The 22,899-nt window shown below is 26.7% G+C and overlaps 1 protein-coding gene across 2 annotated transcripts in view; it reads left to right on the top strand.

Moving 5' to 3' along the window:
- The first annotated feature begins 4,116 nt into the window (after window positions 1–4,116).
- Window positions 4,117–22,899, top strand: part of LOC107447687 (teneurin-m) — a 391,268-nt gene continuing 372,485 nt past the window's right edge. For both annotated transcript variants that reach the window (XM_071178689.1, XM_043040120.2), the window contains exon 1: window positions 4,117–4,511. The gene's annotated coding sequence lies outside the window, so the exon portion shown is untranslated. The remainder of the gene's footprint in view (window positions 4,512–22,899) is intronic.

The raw sequence follows: 22,899 nt of genomic DNA, 5'->3' as shown, positions 1-22,899 counted from the left end.
TTTCAAATCTAAAAGTTTTTGATCGCGTTATGGAAACTGAAGGAAATTATAGACTTTTTTTTCTATCGGCACATATATCCACATTTTAAAAAGTCCTAATTGAAAAAATATACAGAAATTTTTTCTCTATTATATACATCGATTAACAAAAAACAAAGTTGCTTTACTCCAATATGGACAGGTCCTTAGAAAATATAGCTACATTTTGAAAAGAATTCGTTCTTGAATATTTGGTCTATGTATTCATGACGCCATGTAATCATATCGCTGGTTCAAAACTAAAACGACACTTCTGCACTCACTTCTCATATTATTTGAATGAGAAGTGAGTGCAGAAGTGTCATTTTAGTTTTGAACCAGTGATATATATGGTTAGGCAGATATGCTATCGTAGACTGAACTATATTCTTTCTACAAAACTAATGGTTGTAATAAAAAACTTGTATTGCCTAGTAAAAGAAGACCCTAGTTCTTAATCATATACAAGTTAAATAACGTACGCATTCAATACACAAAATATAATGCATTTATTTTTTTAACCTTATATAATTGAAACTCTATGCATCATTTTATAAATATCCGAGCTTTCTTATTTATAAACAATTAAAAATTAAACTTTATAAAAACGCATTGTGGTACTAGGGACAACGATAAGGTCCACAGACTAGCTACTACTACTAAGGTAGGTCCACAGACTAGCTACTACAGACACTAAGGTTAGCCTAATAATGGCCAATAAAAGATCTTAACGAACTTCCAACTGAGAAAGCAAAACGAAAAATCAGCTTGACCGAGTAAAAGAAACGTGGTAAAGTAATTGGTACAATCCTAAAATAGAAGGTCACCACACTAACCAGCTGATACTAATGATCAATCTTAAAAAAACTCTCGGTAACTCTTGCACGAGTAAATTTCTGACAAATTAGGGCTTTCATGCATCTCACCAAAACAGATTCTTGAGCAAACCTAACTTATGCAATACTTGTAATAATATTGAGAACCTGGAACATACACTACTCAGCTGTAAAGAAATTTAAAGAGAACAGAGAAAGACCTTCCAAAGCAATCTAATCATTTCCAATCTTAAAATATTTTGGTACGTAAATTAAGAAATGTCAATGGGTATACATAGGGTGTTATAATGGAGGGACTTTTAAAAAGCCAAATTGATTAAAACCAACATAAACTTCAATTTTATTTCATGAAAGATTTAAATGAAACATTCTAAATAATTTTAAAATTTAGAAGTACATATATAGAGAAAGGTTTGACTATGGTATTTGTCATTCAGTTTTTTATTTGTTAATATTAAGAGCTTAAATTATGTGAAACATTTTGAACAACTAAATAAGGAATTAAATATATTTGAGCACAAATAAAATAATAGACTTTTTTGATGATCTGTAAAGTTTTCTGTTTATCTGTGAGTGTTCAATCAATATGTTTGCCTCTTTTTACATCTGTAATTTTCAAAACTTTGAAAATACAACTCATTTCTTCATCATTTAACTTTGACGAATTATTTACATCTGTTACTTCATTTCGTTAGGGTCTAGATAGCCACTGGTCACTGGTCTCACGTTCGTGAGAACGGTAGTTCGAATCCAGCCGGCCGAATACTCCCCGAGTAGTAAATGCTACTGCCGAGTAGTTAACTGCTGAGCTACTGCCGAGTAATGTAAATGCCGAGTAGTTAAATCTGTCGGGTCAAAAAGTCCTCCATGTTCCCAAAACATATTATATCTCTGAGGGTTCTGAATTGGAGATTGATCATTCTCCGGTTCATGTGAAAATTGCAATTTGCGGATGAATAAATGGGAATAATCGTGTGTGACGTATAGCGTGGCAGAAGTTGAAATCTTCGCCATAGATGGCGCCACTGAAAATTTGCCTACGAGATTTATTCCACTTTGATAGCACAATATGTGATTATTCACTGCTTTTCATCCGGTTCGATATCATAAACGCTTTGTAGACTGAGACATCTATCCAACTGTAAATATTCAATTTCTGTAGGTCATTTTGTTCAAACTGTTAAATTTTTTCAAACATTTTTACATATTCACCTCCAACATGCTTGGAACTCAGTAGTTTAATGTATTTAAACTAAATCCCCGGATGCCCCATGCGGGAATGGGTCAGTCTTAAGCAAAAAGGTTTATACATTATTAGTGATGGATTTCTTAGGGTAAGTTGACTCATTATATAATTAAACAGAAAAAATTATTTAAAATGTAATTATTTTTTTTTGCATTAAAAAAAATCAGATTTGCCCTGGTCAGTGCTCAGCTCTGTAGCCTGAAGTACTTTTTTACCTGGTTAAAAAATTGCTTGAGCTCTCAAATTCAGCATTAAGTAAAAATTGATTTTGTACTTAATGCTTTTTAGGTATCGATGGCTTTTTAGGTTGAATTAAACCGCAATTATATTACTTCTCACTGGATTAAGAAAGCCTTCTATAAGCCAGATGAAAAGAGGACTCTAATCCGGATTGGTCTATCTCTGGTGTTATCATTATGATTTGAATGACCAGGAAAGAGTATATAAATCCAGTAGCTTTCGCTAAGAGTGTATGTGACGCATGTAATTTATTTTATCGCATTATCTACACTGGTTTTCCTTTTTTTGTTTTTCAATTCTTTTTTCCTGCTTAAATAAATATCGTGGCGCTTGAATCAAATTATTTAAGAGAATACCATTTAAAGTAAACTCCGTCAAAGTTAATTCTTTTGTATCAATAACTGAGCCAAATTTTATTTTACCAGATATTTTAAAGTTTATAGTAGTCTTATATGCATAAAAAATCGTAAATGATAGTTTAAACGGCTGAAAGTAAATAAATAGATTGTGTTTAGTAAAGATTGTGTTTAGTAGTTAATAAATAGATTGCGATAGATACTATTTAATAAGTTTGAAAAAGAAAGTATTAGTTTTCTTAAAAAAAGAAAAAAAGTTATTAAACCTCAAGTTAAATAATGCTATTACATATTGAAATCATTCAAAAATATTTTTGTTGTAATATTAAAAGTACAAAACATCAAAATTGCAGTTCTAAAAAGTAGAATAAATGCACAAAAAAATTTGCATCAAAAAACATTTTGGAAATACCATATAAGCAGATATTAGTAAGTATTCTGAATTCTTTTAACTTAATATCATATATTAATATGTCTTAACATAATTTTAATATTTTTTTATTGTTATTTTTATTAAAAATTTAATTATACTCCTAGATAAAATCAAGATTTTTATAAAGTGCTAGTAATACAAAAGTTAAAGAAAAATATTGACCTTCCTTTTCTAATTATTTTGAGTTTTTCATAAATATTGCTTACATTTTGTATTTTTAAAATATTTTTATATGAGATAATCCTTTTTAAAAGCAAATAATCATTGACTGTTCCAAGAATTTAAAAAAAATGCTGATTTTTTAAGCTAGAAAGAGTTTAATTGAAATAAAATAAAACTGACTTTTAGAATTCCGATTTTATAATGACAGTGATTGTTCAAGTATTAATGATTTCCCGCTTAATTATTTCTAATCAATGGAAATTAATAGTTTTTTTTATTTGTCAAATAAATATTTAGATTTCGAATACATTAAGCTATAATATTTACTAAAAACTCACTATCGTTGCCAGTGTTAATTTTTCAAATCTTCCAAATATTAAAAAACTAGAAATTAGTTTTATTGATATCATTTTTCATTTTATCACCCTATTCAAAAATACATAAGGATAAACATTTCACTACAAGACTAACACTATAAGACGCAATTTTTCGCTACTTCTTATGCAAATTATTTATATTATTTTTATTATCACCTCAATTTAATCGTTTTATTACGTTTTTCAATTACTCCACACAATTCGCACTTCTTTTTGCGACAGTTTAGGAATGTATATCGAATTTACCAGTAAATATAATTTATATTTCCTTTTTTTTAAAACATATCCACAGAACAAGTATCCTATTCAAGTTTACAAAAAAATTAAATTGAAAAAAATGGGAATGAAATTTCAAAACAAATGTAGTAAATATAATGATTTCGATCTCCAAAACGAGCATGGAGAGCAGTTAGATATAAAAATCATCAGCGATTGACAATTCAGCGCCATATCTCACTTGGCATGCAGCTTTTCCCGCCAAACGTTGAAGGCAACCCCTGAACAGCGGGCTCACCAGCAGAGTAGGTTCATCAGTTTGGGTAAGAAGCATTCATTTTCTTCCTACTCCAAATAAACTGTGCAACTTGACAACAAACTTTTGTCGACATTCCTAAAAATAGTGTGTGCAGTGGTCAGCTTTTCAAATAGCCAGTGCATTCTTAAGTTACTTGGCGTTGAAAAGTCCTTGAAAGCTGTAACTTCACAGTTTATTCGATGAAAATTCTTTTCGTGAATAGGACAGATAATATCAGATAAGACAAATCGAGGAAGTATATGCATGTGGTATCTTGAGTTTATCTTATCCCTCCTAACCAGCTAAGATGCTGGAATCAACTTAGAGGGGTAAGTGTTTGTTTATGGTTATAATTTCTTGATTTATTTTCATACAATTCAAAATAAAAAAAACACATAATTAATAAACCTCATAAATTGGGGAAGATATATAAAAATAAAAGATGAAATATGTATTTGTCATTTCAACGTTACTTTTTAATTTATTGATATGTATTCCCAATGTTTTTGTTAATTCCGACTACCATACCAATGCAATCACATAAATTTGAAAAAGATAAAATTATTCATTTAAGACGCTGAATAATCTTTCTTCGCGTAAAGATTTTCCCTTAATATTTTTTTGTAATGTGAGAATGTATGGCAATAATATGTAGAAAAAGTGCCTGATTTAATATGCATCAAAAGAAATGTACACTGTTCATTTAAATGAGTAATTCTAAACAAATATATATTTATTTTGCTATGAAAAATTTTAATATTTGCTAAGCATTTTATTTCAATAAAATTAGTAAAAAATTAAATGACTAAAGTGTAATAAATTCAGATGTCAAAAATTTAATATTACGCTATTACACGTAATATCATAATAAAATAAAAAATTTCACGGAATTTTAAGGAAAGTATATTTTTTAATAGTATATTATGTTTAACAGACAACATTTTATAAACCATATTACAAGGTATTAGCAAACATTTCTTAACACACTAAATTTATTAAAAATTGTAAAGAAATAACGTTACTAAATATTTTTATGCCATAGAAATCTAACAAAATACATGCTTGTCAGAAAAAATTATGATGAATAGATCCTAATATTAAAGAATATATATGTAATTAAAACAAATGAAACATTTTTAACTCCTGTTCGCATATGATTCTTAAATTTAGAAAATAGAAAAAAACTAAAATAAATAATTTGATACAAACATTTTTCTCGAAAGTTATATCAATTTCTTACATTATTTTTTTGTATTTATCTTACATTTTCTTGAAATTTTAATGACAGTTATTACTTAAATTCAATAATATTGTAATCTGTAAAAGCAGATATTAAAATTTTAATTTAGAATAAGATTACTAGTTATCAAAATTAATAATTTTACTTTTAGTTTTATTAATGAATGCTACTACGTTTCCCTTGAAAAATGTGTATAGATATTTCGAAAATTCAGTTGCAAGTCAAAGTACTTTTATAATCAGTCACTAATGGTAACTAACTTTTATTATCTGTCACTAATAATAACTAATAAATAAATTTTTTTTGCAGCATCAAATGCAAAATTTTTCATATTTTTAGCAGTGGACAGAATTGATTTTGAAATACTAAATTGTTGGGAGAAGCTGGATATCTAATTTTGTTTTAGGTGGGGGAGCTTGGTGAAACATTATTTCAATAAAAATATTTTTTTTCCGTTTGTGAGTTCACAGAATAATCCAAAACTGACAGTTACTTCAATTCCATTCCTGGAGTAATACTGGATTGACTTATACAACTCAACCCAGTCACTTTTATTAATACAACACTTTTTGCAATATATGTGCCAGAAATTATAAAACTAGGTGATATGCAAATAGCAAATACAGTAGAAAATTTAAATCGGTTGACATCGTTGCAGTTTATTAAATTGTAAGCATTTTATCCTTTATTAACGTTTCCTTCAATTATTTTTTAATAAAGCTTTATCTTCTTCAGTTTACGTCCTTTTGCTTGCATTTATTCTCAGGAACTCAGAAAGATTTAAGTTTATACTAACATTACTACCTAAGTGTTGTGTATGAAGATATTATTTTAAAGCATCAAATAAACTTTAAAAATAAATGAATAATACTCTAACCAAGAATAGAGACGACTGCTAAGCATTTATGATAACTTTATTAAATACAAAAGGGGAAAAAATCTAGTAACTCTTATGAGATTTATTTGAAACAAATCATATTTAAAATTTGATTACTTTTTGGAGAATAACTTACACACAAATTTGCTCTGCATCATCAGTTTTCAATTTTTTTTAAACTTTTTTTTCCATTTATTTAAATCAAAGTATCAGCCAAAGAAAAAGTTCTGTATTTGATTTAAAAGCATATGAAAAAATAGATTTGAACTACTATGTTTATTTACTTCAAAAAAATACTATTTATTTTCTATGAAAATTCTTTGTCTCTACAGTTTTAACTATATTATGAACAGAAGTTTTGAAAGGTAAATATTCATTACTATAATGTGTGTTTTGAACAATTTTGAAACGTTCTTTACTATATAAATAATTTGTCGTTTAATTTAAATACAGTCTTCGCGTAAATAATATTTATTTTTTATATATAGTACCTGACGGGCCAACAAAGAACATTTTAAACACCATTTTAATGGGAAAGAAATACAGTTGAAGAAATACATAAAGAAATACAGCTCTATTTATTTTTCTCTGAATTTCCATGGCGCCTGAATAAATATAAGATTCGCATTAAAAAAATAAAGCTTTACGTAGCCTAAACTTTTAAGTAATAATAATATATAATCAGAAATGATGTTATTTTTATTCTAAATTTTTGGAAAACGAAATTAAATTTTGTTGATAAGCTCAAAAATAAATTTTGATAAAAATTAAATTATAATAAAATTTAAGGTACTAGTGGGATGGGCCCCCTGCTCGCTAGCGCTCGCCAATCCCCGAAAATTACTACGCAATCTTATATAGTTTGCTTCGCAAACCAATCTCGCTTCGCCCGCTTCTAACTTAGGTACATTGCAAATGCACAAAATTCAAAGAATTCAAAACAATCATTCAAATCCATGTAAAAACTTTTTTTTAAAAACAAATTATATCATTTTAGTAAATACTAAGTCATTAAAATAAATTTGAATTCAAATAAATGACATGTAATTCGTTAAACCTATTGGAAATGTGCTATAGTATAAAATCTTAAGACAAAATTTCTAAAGCTGATATCTCTTTAAAAAGGTTAAAATTTTGTCTATAATTAAGTCTATTAAAATTTGAATTAAGTTAATTGCAATGGATATAAACATTTCATTTTTAAAAAATTATAACCATGAACGATTCACAACTTTGTTAAAAACATAAGTATAAGTCTTAGAATAAATTTGTGATAAAACAAATAAATTCGTGATATAAATCGAAAATCGCCAAATAAATTCGTTATACATAAATTCGTGAAAAAAGCGCTTTCGACAAAATACTAAAATAGTGATNTATGTATATGTATATAATAAAACTGAAAAAAAGAATGGTCAAAACAACCAAAATATGGTACGTGTTTCTGACTCTATGGGAACACCAGAAAGCTCGATGCAAGCACTTTGGTAATGATTTTGGAATAAAAAAGGAAGAAAGAAAAACGAAATTTACTTTTATAATAAGTGATGAAATTTAGTAAATATGCTAAAATTTGATATTTTATCATGATATTTTAGAGCCATTAAGCATAAAAACCATTTATTCGGTTAAATTTACTTTTAAGTTTTGTATTTTTTTTTAAAAATGTGCGGTAGTAAGAACTATGATTTTAAAAGTAAGAATTTCCGGAAAAATGTTACCATATATGAACAAAAGAATTACCAATGAATTGTTTAAATAGCATACATTGAGCCGTGATGGTTCAGGGGATAGAGCGTTCACCTTCCAGTGAGTTGAACCGGGTTCGAATCCCACCAATGGCTGGTAGATACGAATCCGCATCCGACTTGCACCGATCACAGTGCTGACGTGAAATATCCTCAGTGGTAGACAGATCATGGGTTAGAGTCCTTTTGCAGTCTGGCTAACCGTGGGAGGTTCACGTGGTCTTCCTCTCCATGCAACGCAAATGCGGGTTAGTTCCATCAAAAAGTTTCTTACTTTAGAAGCTATATTAGCTTTTAAAAATACTTAATAAGTCTTGAAACTATGATTAATCTTCGTCGGTGTATGATTACTTTAAAAAAATTCGCATATTAAAATCCTTGTCTGATCTCAAAATAATGTAACATTTCATAAAAATTCAATGTAAAATTGATTTTTAATTTTTCATTTCGTATTTTCTTTAGTATATGTTCCAAAATCTATAGACTAAATGCAAATGAACCAAATAAATCAGTTAATATTAATTGATCAACAAAAAAAAATGTCATTTATTTACGTAGAAAAGATTTGGAAAAGCAAAATCTACTAGTGTAACTAATATTTTAAGTATTTCAAACAGAAAATATTCGTCTCTAAAAGATTATTTTTATAGAAACACTAAGAAAAAAAGTAATATCAAACTACCAGAATATAGAAAAAATTTAACATGTTTTTTGCGTGATGGGAACACCAAAAATTTTGGTAATGTACCAAAGCACTTTGGTAATGAATTTGGTAAAACGAGTAACAAAATATGGTTTTATAATATGTGAAAAAATTTGGTAAATGTGGAAAATTTCGCTATTTTGTCATGATAACTTAGAGCATGACATAAAACTTATTTATTTGGTTGAATTTACTTTTAAGTTTTGTATTTTCTGCTACATCTGTGGTAATAAGAACTATAATTTTGGAAACCAGAAGAACCATGTGAACGGAAAAAATACCAAATGAATGGTCTAAATACCATATATTTTGAATTTATTAACCAGAATTTCATGTCTATACAAGAATTTCTTTCTGCTTGAAAAATTTAAAAGAATTGCAGAAATGCATATGAATAAGGAATAGATGTAAATAATTCTACATACTGAGTTGAATAGTTTCCTATTGAGTAGTTACACTAAAATATAAGGGGACTAAAATTTGTTATAATGCTTTATTCTACACTGATTTTATTCATTTGAGTAATTATAAATTTTGAAATAAATATATGCAGTGGGATTTAGATAAGATAAAATTAGACTTAGTTGATAAAATACTTTATTCTACACTGATTTTATTCGTTTGGGTAAATATAAATTTGAAATAAATATAATCGGTGGGCTTCAGTTAAAATGTATAAAGTGTTTATTGTTATAACTAGGAAACTACATAAAGAGCATTTTCAAGCAAATTAAAAGACGTCTTCATTTCTGAAATGATTACAATATAATTATACCTCTTACATTCAAGAAAAGTATTTCATTTTAAACTTCTTTTAATAAACCTAACATCACGAATCCTTTGTTCTTATCTTCATTACCCCTTTTCTTTGAGCAATGCACTTATTGTTAAAGTACTGCCATTAATATTATACTCTCCGCTCCGAAGCTATTTTGATTACAAACATAACATTTCGGGCGTGGAAGAAGTAAGGTAACTTATTTTATGAAAGAGCTTTTAGCTCTTAGGTACAAAATCTACCTAAACCTCCAAAGTCTTTTGTTATCTATCTTGCACAAACTCCATTAACGCTAGAACGATATATAATAAATCCTAATTATGTTGGGATGAGAATTTGGTTCGTTATATCCCACTTTTTTTTCGCTTCAATTGATAGGAGATCTAATACATTTTGCTTTTAGCTCCCATATACTGTATTTTTTACTGTAGCAGGGAATAGGTCAAATACCGTAGGTTGTATTTGTTTGTTAAAGGCGGGAGCAGTGTCAGTCTTTTCAAGCGACGCCTGTCGATCAAACGTCTTCTTTTCCTTCTTCTTTTATTTTTCTTTGTTTTAACTTCTCTACAAATCCTTAGAAATCGATAAAGAAGTTACTTAGAAGTTTCAAACGATTTTTATTTTTTTATTTTTGCTTTACCAGTGTTTGATTTTAAGCCAAAGAGAAAAAAACTTTAAATCTTTGATAAACTATTTATTTTATAGTGATGGTGTAGAAATGGATTAAGTAGTTTTCCCGCTCTTTAAGAAATGAGTTTTTTCGAAACTTTTTTTCCTATTTATTTTATAAATTTATGTTACAAAATTTATTTTTAATCAGTATGCTTCTTTTTAATCCTTCATATTATTACTTATTTATTTTTCATTCTTAAGATTTAGTGTCAAATAAAGGCCAATTTTTAAGATAAAAGAGATATTTAATAGAATTTAAAAAGTTATATTATAATTTATCCCCACCACAAGTTTTTTTATATTTTAGTTAGCGCACTTATTTTTTTTTCGTTTTTTATTTTTTTAATATTTAAATTTTTATGTTATGATTACTACATTTAATTAATGATTGAATAATTGTTATTGCTTTTCTTGGCATTTCTCGCAAAAAATGTAATTTATTATTTTTTAAAGGCATACACATTTTTATTTATTCACATTTGGTGCAATTGCTTCAGACTTAGATACATGTTTGCAATATGTTTTTTTATTCTTTATTATTAAACTAGTAGTTAACTGCATGTGTAAGATGTGGAACATAAAACTGTAAAATTGCTCTCATAAAATAAAGCATGGATTTTAATTTTTTCTCTACTGATTTTACATTGTACAAAGTTTTCGATATTAAAATTAGTTAAGTTTCTTCTCAGTTATACTAAAATAAATTATTTTAAACTTTGTATTTCATAATTTTAAACTAAATATTTTCTACATTCATTAGCTTGTTTTCTATATTTTAATGTTTTGAGGCTTCATTTCATAGCTTGTTAAAAGACTATTGCAAAAACTTAAAATTAAATTGAGGAAGCATTTAACATTGTATTACGTTATGTAGTGCACCAAATTAAAGTTTATTAGTTTCTGGAAGATTTAAAGATGTAGGTATATTTTTGTAAGTCGTGATTGATGGTTAGAATTAATAGGAAATAGTCTATAATATCTGCATCATATACTGCAAAAAATTTTAGATATAACTACAGTAAAAAAACACGGCACTCAGAGTACCGTTACTTTCTACCGTAAAATCAATTTTTAACGGAACATGTTACGGTAAAAATATCTGATATACCATAACTTTAACAGTAATAATTACAGCAAAATCACTGCATCACTCTAATTAAATAAATATCATTGTAAAAATTACGGAATAATATTTCTCAGTAAATTGGATTTTACGAATAATTCTTCCAAAGGGTACTTTATACCGTAATTTGATCCTGAATTTTTCAAAGTACAGTGATTTTCTTAATAGTAAACATTTTAACATTAAGATAAAATGCAACAAATTTTTGCTTTTATAGCGTTTAAAATTAATTTTTCTCAGTACAGTTTGTTTTATAATATCATACATCCATTTTTGTTTCAAGTTTGATATAGGAATGATAGAGAGCAATTCCTTATTGTTCAGTTTTACTTACTAAATTTGATGAGCAAAAATTTTATTACTTAACTTGTTTAACCATTATTTAAATTTAAAATTTTATTCATCTTTATTTTGTATATATTTCATTTAAAAAATATTTATAAATTCCTTAACGACTCTGTAGTAATTTCTTATAAAATTAAAGTGATTTTTAAACTTGACACATTCTGCATTAAAATATAAATGTGTCCATTAATTTTGGTATTAATGTTGATGAGTTATACCGAAAGCAATGAATGCTTCAAAATACTTATATTTCTTTAACGAATATTATATATTCATATTTGCGCTATGAAAAAATATTTTTAAAAAAGATAATTTAAATTTCGAAATTATTTTTTATGTTCATAGTTATGTCGATTTTCAAACATGGTTAAAAATATTTGCAGCCACTTAAGTGACATATTTTCTTCCATATTTATCTCATATCGTTAAAAATTAATAATAGCAGTTAGTTAGATAGATGTAATTAATTTAAGACAAGCTTTTGGAAATTTTGCGTATTCGAACTTATTTTGAGTTTTATAAATATTTCATTACAATTACCAAAGATTTAGAATAAAAATAGACTGAGTATGTTATGATTTATTTTTACATTTTATGAATAATTTCAGAATAATTCCCCGAATCTTTTAAGTTCTGGTATTCTTTTAAGGAGCCGAATACAATCGGAGGCAATTTTTTTAAATTTTTAATTAGATTTATGTGCTTATTATACAGTAAACATGGTATGAATACAAAAAAAAAAAAGAAAAAATGTTTTAAAAAATTTTGGAAGAGAACTAAAATAGGCTAATTTTTTATCCCCTTTCAAAATCACATAGTTTTGTTAAAATTTATTATTGTTTGGCTATTTCATGCTTTATCCTTATGAACTAAAATTTGAGAACAGACATAATATTAATAATTAGATATCTTACAGCAAATATTTGACAAAAAATTTGAAATAAAAAACTAATATAAATACGACTGAAAAAATAACTAATAAAAAACTAATAATAATAAAAAATAACTAGTATTTTTTATTTTAACTGTAGGACATAAAATAATAATTTAATTTATTTAGTCCGTAGTCCATTCCCTATACACAGAAACAGTAAACGTTCATGCAAAATTTCAAGCAATTCGAACTAAATTATTTTGATATATTGCATTTAAAATGAAGGAAAAAGACCGAAGGGCAAAAAAAGCTCAATAATCATTGTAATAAACAAAGTGAATTATTTTTAAAGCATTGTAATTTACTGCTCGATTCAAAGCAAAAGAAACAAAATTCAAACTGTTAAAAAAAAAATTTTTTTTTTAGTCAAAATCAGCTCAGGTGTGCCTTAAGGCAAAATGATTAGTTGTTTTCGAAAACAAAGCAGTTACGCAAGAAAATAATTCAGAATGATTTTTTTTATAATAAGGTATTAATTTAAATAGTCAAAAGAACAATAAAATTGCAATTTAAATTTGCTCCAGATTTTATTATAAATGTTAAAACAGTATTTTTCTTAAATCTGAAAACATTACAAAACACTCCATTTCCTTATTTTAGATTTTATGACGAAAATCTAAAATAATCTTCTTTTTTTTGCTTTCGTCAAAGCAAACTACTTTATCGATATCTTCAAGACAAAATAATAGATCAAACAAATAAACAAATACTTGGAATTCTAAAGTTTTCCTTCCTTCGTTTCAAAACATACTCAACTAATAAAGCATTCGAGTTATTTCACGCATTTCTACAAAATTCCAAAGCAAGAAAAATTCCAGAAAAAAAAATGCTTAAGAATTCACAAAGCTATTTACGCCACAAAAATGTAATCTGAAAGAATCCCCGTACCACACAGTAATGAAATTTAGCTCGAAAAAATAATAAAAAAATGCCAGTTTTTACTTGGTTAACGCGCTTCAACATCTAAGTCTTTTTCCCCTATTTCCATACCCCTGTAATGTCATTTTCCCCCTATCGGCAGAAGAAGCAGTTTCGAGAATTTACTTAATGGAGTCTCTGTGATTATTATGAATTTTAATTACGTCCTAGAAGAAACTGGATATTACCCTCTGTCATTAAGGCAAAAGAATTATCTTAGATGGTCTAAGGAATAGAGGTATTAGATTTGTGAACTAGTCATTAATTAAACGCAGAAAAAAAAATTGTGCTTGGTTGTTGATGCTTTTGTTTGAGAGATGGGGTATCCTAAAAAAATGTCTTCTAGTTTTGGGCGGGAAAATGAATGCGACAATGTTTCAGTTGTTTAGGCTAATATTGAAAATAAATTAATAAATAATAAAAATATATTAAAGCAAAAATAATAAAATATATATCAGAAAAAATATTGGGCTTTGGACAAATTCTGGTACTTTTCACCATCAAAATTTGTTTATTAGCTTCTTTTCAATTTCTTAAATTTATGCCTCGCCTATTATGTTTGAACACTCAAACTCCTAAATTATATTTTCTGAGTAACTACTACAGTTAATTTTAAGATTTCACTAAATTCTTTGAGGCCTTCTGATGTTGCCATGGATCGCTATCAAACCTTCCTTTTTGAATCCCCTTTTTCTTTTGCTGAGAGATCACGTACGCGCACTTAGAGTCTACAGTATTTTCCGGATGGGAGTAGGGGAGAGTGGGGCCAATTGTAACATTTTTTACTTAACTATTTTTAACTAACAAAAAATCCAATATACTATTAGTATTAATTGACAGACGAGTAAAGTAGACTATCCTCTACTAGAAAAAAAATAAATACCTGATTTTAAATATTATTATATTAGTTATTAACAATTTTTGACAGTCGTGCACTTGTTACAATTGTCCCCACTTACGGGGTCAATTGTAACAGTTCATAAATTCAACTAAAACATAGTTAATTATACATATTATCATAGTTGTGATATATTTTTTTATTGATCAAAATAGTAGTGATATTTTAGGAGTAAAAATAATAATGAGCAGAGACCTAAAGGGTTAAACTTTTAACTTTAAGGGGTTAAAAATTTTAATTTATGCTGTGAAAGGTGACAAATAAAATAATGCACATGCAACATAATATAAATGATATAGGAAACTATTGGTGGTTCTTAAAGAGTTAAGTAATGGTTTGTAAACATAAGATTATTTATTTTCAGCTGTTACAATCGTCCCTTTACTTATTGTTACAATTGTCCCCAAGACGCCATTTCAGCTTCATTTGTTAAAAACAATGCTAGTTAATTAGCAAAACTAATCTTTTTTTTTTTTTGAAATGTTAATTAAGGTGTCCACTTACATATTCGGTTAATAATTTTTATTTGTTTAAACAAAATTACTTTGTTACAATATAATATTCTAATACCAAAAAAAGTACTTGCGTGGCGTGAAAATATCTTTTGTGATGTAACTCTTTCAAAAGTACATAAAAATGGTTGCCATCAGGGGTGTACATGTAGATTTATTTAATACACCTTATGCGCCACCTAAGAACCAAATCTAGAACCCGACACTCGAAATTTTTGCTCTGTTACAATCGTACCCTGTTACAACTGACCCCACTCTCCCCTACTGTAGACTCTAACTTAAACTTAAAGCTTAACACCGTCCCGGGGGTGGGACGGGGTTAAGCTTTGATATCAGAAAAAATAATAAATAAATAAAATGAAGCCAATAAAATAAGAAATAAATAAATAATTAACATTGAAAAACATATTTTTTTTTTGTTTTCTGTTGCATGAGATTTTTTAACAGATCTTAGATATCTTTGTATCGTTGATTTCAACTATGGAATCGGCTTTTTTTAAATGCCATTTTGTACACTTTTTTTTTGCCGAAATGTCCTAGTTTTAAAAGGTTATATATAAGAGAGGGACGTATAAATGTTATGCCAAATTTCTAGAGGAGTTAAAGCAGGATTCAAATTGTATATGAACCCATCCTCGGAAATGTCATGATACGCCTTTAGGGACGCTTCTCCTATTGTGAACAGTTTTTTCATGCGCTTTTGTGCAGGCATAATGAGGAAGTGATCCCAGCCATTCTATACACTTCCGGGCAAGGGTTTCTATGCATTTTTCATCCAGATGACTAACCAGATGAGCAGATCCTAACTCCTCTAGAATTCATCATTCCATTCACGTGACTCCCTGTTACTTGCAACGCTTTTAAACTTGTACATTTCGACAAATTTATAAAATTGGTGCCTATAAACTTATCGAATGAATCTTAATCAAAAGATTTAAATTCTCCGACTTTTAATTTGTTTGTTACTGCATTAAAGCATGTAATTTTCTTTGATTTTTGTAATCTAATTTATAATTGCTGAAATATGTGTTGTGCATCTTGCCTTATATACGTAAAAAATAATAACATTTTTTATATACATATATATTATTTTTATTCATAAAATAATCTTGGTATCACCTAAAAAGAATCATGCTTTTTATTTTATATGCATAAAAAGCATTGCTACAACAAATTATTTTTAAAAGAATTTAAAATGTGCATAAAACTCTTTCAACCTAGTTCTATGGATTCTTACATACTGTAAAAATAGTTCAGAGAGAAAAGGGAAATTGATATTTCTAATAAAACTAAAAAGATTCTTTGAAAACTTTCAGATACTTTCAAAATTGCGCATTTTAGAGAATTAATTAAAAAACTTGAAATTAAAATGTGTTATTGAATTCTTTTAAAAATACAGTTAATTTCTGTATCATTTTCTATCTTTCAATAAAATGCTATTAATTTTTTATTAAAGAAAATAAATCATTTTAACTGTACAACTTTCTTTAACGTTTAATTATCGGTGTAAGCAGTAATAGTGTAAGGAGTGCTAAAAATTGCAGATACTTTTGCTAATTTGAGGGTATAATCGTATGAGCTGACGACGATTGTTATTGTGATTTCCAGCTTTTTATTATTTTTTTAAACTTTCAAAAAATTATATTTTTAAAATTATTTTTTTTGTAATTCTTCTTCTTTTCTTTTACAAAATGTTTTTTTTTAATTTCCTTATTTTCTTTGTATTTTTATCTCATTATATTGGCTCTATGCACTTGCAGCTTATGCACAGTTAATAAAACTTATTAAGTTTCCTTGCAACCTTCTCTTTTCTTTAATTGTTTTTGTAATTTATTTTACAAGCAGGAAAACAAATCTCTAGAAATCAGTTGTATATTAATCATTATTTAATGCGCCAACAATGCTTCAATCTGAATTGCTCACTTCAAATGTCCATAGTATATCTGCATATCATAAAAAATAATTATTTTTAATATTTTTATGTAGAATATAAAGAAATGAATTTTATTTCTTGAATTTATATCACGATTTAAGTGAATTCGTATTTATCTTGAATAGTTAGAACTCGTTAAATTAAGTAAAATTCTCGAATTGCGTGTTGATAATCATTCACATTTAAATGAATCATTCACGAAGAGGGAAAAATTTCTTGTTGGCAGAGATTCCTTAATGATTTTTATGTGTACAAAGGTATTCCTGCAGTTTTCGGTTATCCTAAAAATTAACCATTAGCAACTTCATTGCATACTTAATTTAAATATATTACAGTAATGTGTTTGTTTTCATTACTTTAATATTTTTTTATAAGACTTTAATCATGAAAAAGAATATTAAAATTTAACATTTGATGGCGTACTTTAATTCTGTTGATCATTAATGTTTACTTTTACAAAATTATTTTCTCATAAATAACAATTGTAGAAACTTGAATTTTACTAATTTCCCAATTTTTTTAAAGTGTTTTTTTTTAAGTTCAATAAATTTTTGCTCAAAATAATGCTTTCCTTTCTGTTAAAAAAAGCGAGTAGTAAAAAAAAACAGGAAAAAATTACAGAGATACATTGGTGTTTTTGTTAAGGCCATGAATTAGAGTTGTAAGATAGGGTTTCAATATTAAAACTTTAATGTATAAGTCTTTAAAGTTAAAACTTTAACATTAAATTAAAATTGATTGATCTTTTATTAAAACTTTAAGTATTGAATCTCATTTAAAAAAATAAAACCATGCCTTTAAATTGTCGTCTGCACTAATTAATTAGCATATTTGACATTACCCCATCGAATCATTAAGATAACCTTGAACTTGAAAATCCAGTCATTAGATCAAAAGTTATTCAGAGTGGTCTGGTTTTTTTGACGCACTGTACCTCGGACTAGTTTCTTGATTTGATTTATTTTAGGTAATAAAGGCAATTTGAAAATGTTTTCAAAGTTAAGTTTTCATTGTATGAATTAAAAACTTCTATCAACTTTGAATTCTTAATGAAACTTTAGAACTCTATTCAGTAGTAACGGCCAATGGTCTAAATTTCAATACATGGTGGTTAAAAGCACAACACCATGTACCAAATTTTTCACTCTATGTATTTATAAATTTATTTATTGGAGCTAATTTGGAACTAATTGGAACTAATTAGACGCACGATTAGTTTGAATTCTGCGTCGTGCCATCAAACCCAACAATTTGAATTCAGCTTAATATAAAAAATGAAAATTTGTCTAAGGTACAACATTTTATCCCATTTCACATTTAACTTATTTGTCACTTGTTATTTTACAGTGTACTTAGAAAAATTTTGATGGAAATATAAAGAAAAACATATTTGTTCGTCTGATTTTGGGGCCTTAATGTCCATAGATTACATATAAAATGTTTAACAGTGCTTCGCTTATCATTAAAACGCAGGGAACTTAAAAACACACATACAGTTAATACCATACTACAATTTTCCATATTAATGATTGTTAGTGTTTAAATTTGAGCTTTCACACGGTAATTTGGAAAAATAAACTTTTGTGATCATAATATTAAAAATAATAATTACAAATTATTATTTGAAACTATTATTGAATGAGCCTTATTATAAGTAAGCCTATCACCCAATATAAAATTACCACCAATTTTCTTCAGCACGATTGAGTTTTTAGAGCTGAGTTTCTTTTGTTTATTTTTAAAACTTTTTGTTTCAAATCGTATATTTTTAAAGCTTTGTTAAGAAACTATTGTTCACCATGTTTAAATAAATTCATAAATCTAGTTTCCCAACTTTGCAGTTAAAACAATTTCACAATAGTTTTACAGTTTGTTCGAGATAATATTTTATTTATCTTTTCACGTACAACAACTTTTCGGATTCCAAATCAATATTGAGGGAAACTTCGTAAATATTAGTTAACAAATCCATTTTTAATCTACCGAATCAAGCAAAAACAGCAATTCGACTCAGAATATTTTGTTTTAAATATTTTCACTTTTGCATTATTGAACTAAATGAGACTTCGAAACATTTCTATTTGTGCTTTAGGACTGAGACAATATTTAGCTGAAGTTAAAAGTCATTGAACAAGTTGGAAGCAATCCAACTTCCATATTATTTATTTGAACATTTCACATTTCATGGTTCAAAATTACAACTTAAAATCACTTAGTAGACTAATATTTAGTCTACTACAAAGCAAAATAAATTTACACTCCAGAACTGAAAAAAACAACCGGAATTTCACATTATTTAAATATTTTACATTGCTTTGTGCAAAATCATAACTTAAAATTGCAAAAAAAATCAATTTTGGTCTACTTCACAGCAAAATAAATCGACAGTCAAAAATTTTAAAATAATCACCTGCATAATATTTGAATATTTCACATTCCATGGTGCACAATCTTAACTTAAAATTATAAAAAATCACTTTCATTCACTTTTGATCTACTTCAAAGCAGAATAAAGTCACAGTTCAAACTTTTAAAACAATCCAACTTTCAAAATAATTATTTAAATATTTCACATGCCATGGAGCAAAATCGCAACTTAAATTAGTATTTCTCTGAAAACAAGTAAACAGTGTGATGTTAAAATCAACAATTTTTCGTAGAGGAATGCTATCCACTTTTGGTCTACTTCAAACCAGAATAAATTGACACTCAAAAATTGAAAAAAAAAATCCCGCTTCCGTATTATAATAATGTAAATAATCAGTGTGATGCTACAATCCACAATTTTTCGTAAAGGAATGTTATTCACTTTTGGTCTACCTCAAAGCAGAATAAATTGACACTCAAAAATTGAAAAAAAAATCCCGCTTCCGTATTATAATCATGTAAATAATCAGTGTAATGTTACAATCCACAATTTTTCGTAAAGGAATGTTATTCACTTTTGGTCTACCTCAAACCAAAATAAAATGACACTCAAAAATTGAAAAAAAAAATCCCGCTTCCGTATTATAATCATGTAAATAATCAGTGTAATGTTACAATCCACAATTTTTCGTAAAGGAATGCTATCCACTTTTGGTCTACCTCAAACCAGAATAAATTGACACTCAAAAATTGAAAATAAAAATCCCTCATCCGTATTATAATCATGTAAATAATCAGTGTAATGTTACAATCCACAATTTTTCGTAAAGGAATGTTATTCACTTTTGGTCTACCTCAAACCAGAATAAATTGACACTCAAAAATTGAAAAAAAAATCCCGCTTCCGTATTATGATCATGTAAATAATCAGTGTAATGTTACAATCCACAATTTTTCGTAAAGGAATGTTATTCACTTTTGGTCTACCACAAAGCAGAATAAATTGACACTCAAAAATTGAAAAAAAAATCTCACTTCCATATTATTAAAATATTTCACATCCCATAGAGCAAAAGCGTAACTTAAAATTATAAAAAATTGCATTTCTCTCAAAACAAATGCTCAGTGTAACTTTAAAATCTACAATTCTTCGTAGAAGAATGTTATTCACTTTGGTCTACTTCAAAGCAGAATAAATCGACATTCAACTTCGCATAAAATGAATAAGCTCAGGAAACAAATAATGGATCCCAAACAAACACAAAGATCTCAGCACTTCATAAAAATATAAATGAAATGTCTGCAGTCAAAGAAGATATAAATAAAAAACGAACAACTATAACATCTGAATCTAGGTTCACAACAAAAAAGAACATTTCTGTTATCAAAGAACGAATAGATTCCATAGTACAGAGTTCTGCGTTTGTTCTACGTTGAAAGGAGAAGCTTCTGTTTGTAAGCAGAGGAACCTCATTTCTTACGTTTTTTACGACAACGTAAAATCTGACGTAGCAGATGGGGAACGATAAATGCGCTGATTTTTTATATTTTGTTTTTGCTACAAATTTTTTTTCTCGACCCTATGTAAGAAGCCTTAGGCAATTTGAAAAGAAAGTAGTAAGTTTCGTTTTAATTTAAGAGTATTAAATTTTCACTGAATCGCTAGGCGGAAAAACTAGTAAAATACGATGACCGTATTTTACTTGGAAGGTGTAATTAAAAGTAAACAGTTTGACGTGATATTTTTTTCCAAAGCGAAAAAAAAAATATTTTGAAGTTTATAGACATTGTTACATTTTTGATCTTATATTTCATAAATTAAGTTTCGCTTAAAATTCTTTTATGGAATTATGATTTTGTTACTATTATTTTCTTCTTAGATATTTTATTTTGGAAAAGAGTTAAAAAGTTTGAAAAGAAAACTTTTAAACTTATTTTATTAACTAATAATAATATATATTTTATAATATTAATAATAATTTCTGATCCAGATTTTGCATTTTTGTTACGAGAGAGGATAAACCTTTAAAAAAATAAAAAAATTTAATTTTTAAGCTTATTAAGTAAAACTTCTAAGACTTGTAACTAGAAAAAAAGGAAAAACAGTTGATGAACATTTATTTCTAAATTTAAAACCTTAAGGAATACACATATTTTTCTTATAAATGTTAAAATTTCATGTTTGATAAAAGGGTAAAAAAAAATAGGATGTTTGAAAATTAAAAAAAATATGTGCATCTGTGTGCATTAGATATAGTCCCTTATTTTTATATTTAAAGCCTTAAACTAACTTTTTTAATATTTCCAACCCTAACTTTAACTTTCACATTTAAAACCAATATACTTATATAAATTTAACCATAAAAACTACATATTTGTTTGAAAGATGCTAAAATTTTATTGTTGATTAAAAAGGTAAAAAAATGGTTGTTTAAAAATCAAAAAAATAAAAAAATAAATAAAGAATTCCGTTAGCTTCAGTCCTAAAATTTTAAATATAACTGTAAATTTAAGAAGCTTTCACTTTTTTAGTTTTAAAATTCTTAATTCCGAATTTAATTATATTTTCAAGTTCATAGGAAAAATTGAAGGGATTACGTTTGAAAATCTAAAATTAATCTTAAAACTAAAATAAATAAAAAAAAACTTAAATGAAATTTGGTTATGAATTTAAATTGTTTCAATCCTCGCACAGATAATGCAATTTCTTTCTATTCTTTTGAAGATTAAAAACGCAGTAAAATTAAAATTGCTGACGTCATGTAATAAAACCGTAAAAAGTAATAAAAACGAAATTGGTTTATTTTAATATTTTCACAACCAGCTTTTTTTTTTTTAAAAAAATTGTGAGCCTAGTAATATACTGTTTCATTTAAAGCATTTTTTAAAGTTTTCTATCAATATATTTTGAAATAATTTAAAATGTTTATAACAGCTCTTTTTTAAATGCGAATGCGACAGGTTTTCGTTTCTTCTCTTTTTTAAAAAAAGAAACAGAATTAAATCTATTATTAAAAAGAAACAGAATTAAATCTATATCCAAATTAAATTCGAATTATTTTTTATGACCAAAAGTATAAACTCTCGTTTTTAGGACGATTTTCTAAATGAATGCTTATTACTTTATTACCAATTATATTAAAATTGCGTATTACTTAATAACCAAAAGCATAAAGGCATAAAGCTTGATAAAAAATGGTGTTCTAACTGAAGCTATTAAATTATTCTTTTGTATTCTATTTAAATAAAGTGTAATACGAAATTAAATTTACCTAACAATAATTTTAATGCTGTTGCTACCTCCTATTTACCAATTCATAAATAATATTTTAATCTAATAAAGATAAATACTACTTGAAACACATTAGAAAGAAGTACAATATTTAGATGATATTAAAAAAATCTATGTATATGAAATCTATAATCATATTTCCTAAATTTAAGTTTTATTCAAAATTTCACAAAAATTGTGAACAATTGTTCCTTATGAATACAAAAAACAAAATTTATTACATAATTTGTAATTGTTTTTATTTATTTTTACAAGCAAAACACTTTTGCCTGATGACAACTTTGCTCTTTGATAATCACAGCTTAACTTTATGGTTTTGTTAAGATCATATTTGGAAATTAATTTATTTTATAATTAATTTAATTAAATTAATTTTC

Source organism: Parasteatoda tepidariorum, chromosome 3 (assembly GCF_043381705.1).
Source record: "Parasteatoda tepidariorum isolate YZ-2023 chromosome 3, CAS_Ptep_4.0, whole genome shotgun sequence".
Lineage (NCBI taxonomy): Eukaryota > Metazoa > Arthropoda > Arachnida > Araneae > Theridiidae > Parasteatoda > Parasteatoda tepidariorum.
Note: the sequence above shows the minus strand (reverse complement) of the source record. Positions and strands in the feature narration are given on the sequence as shown.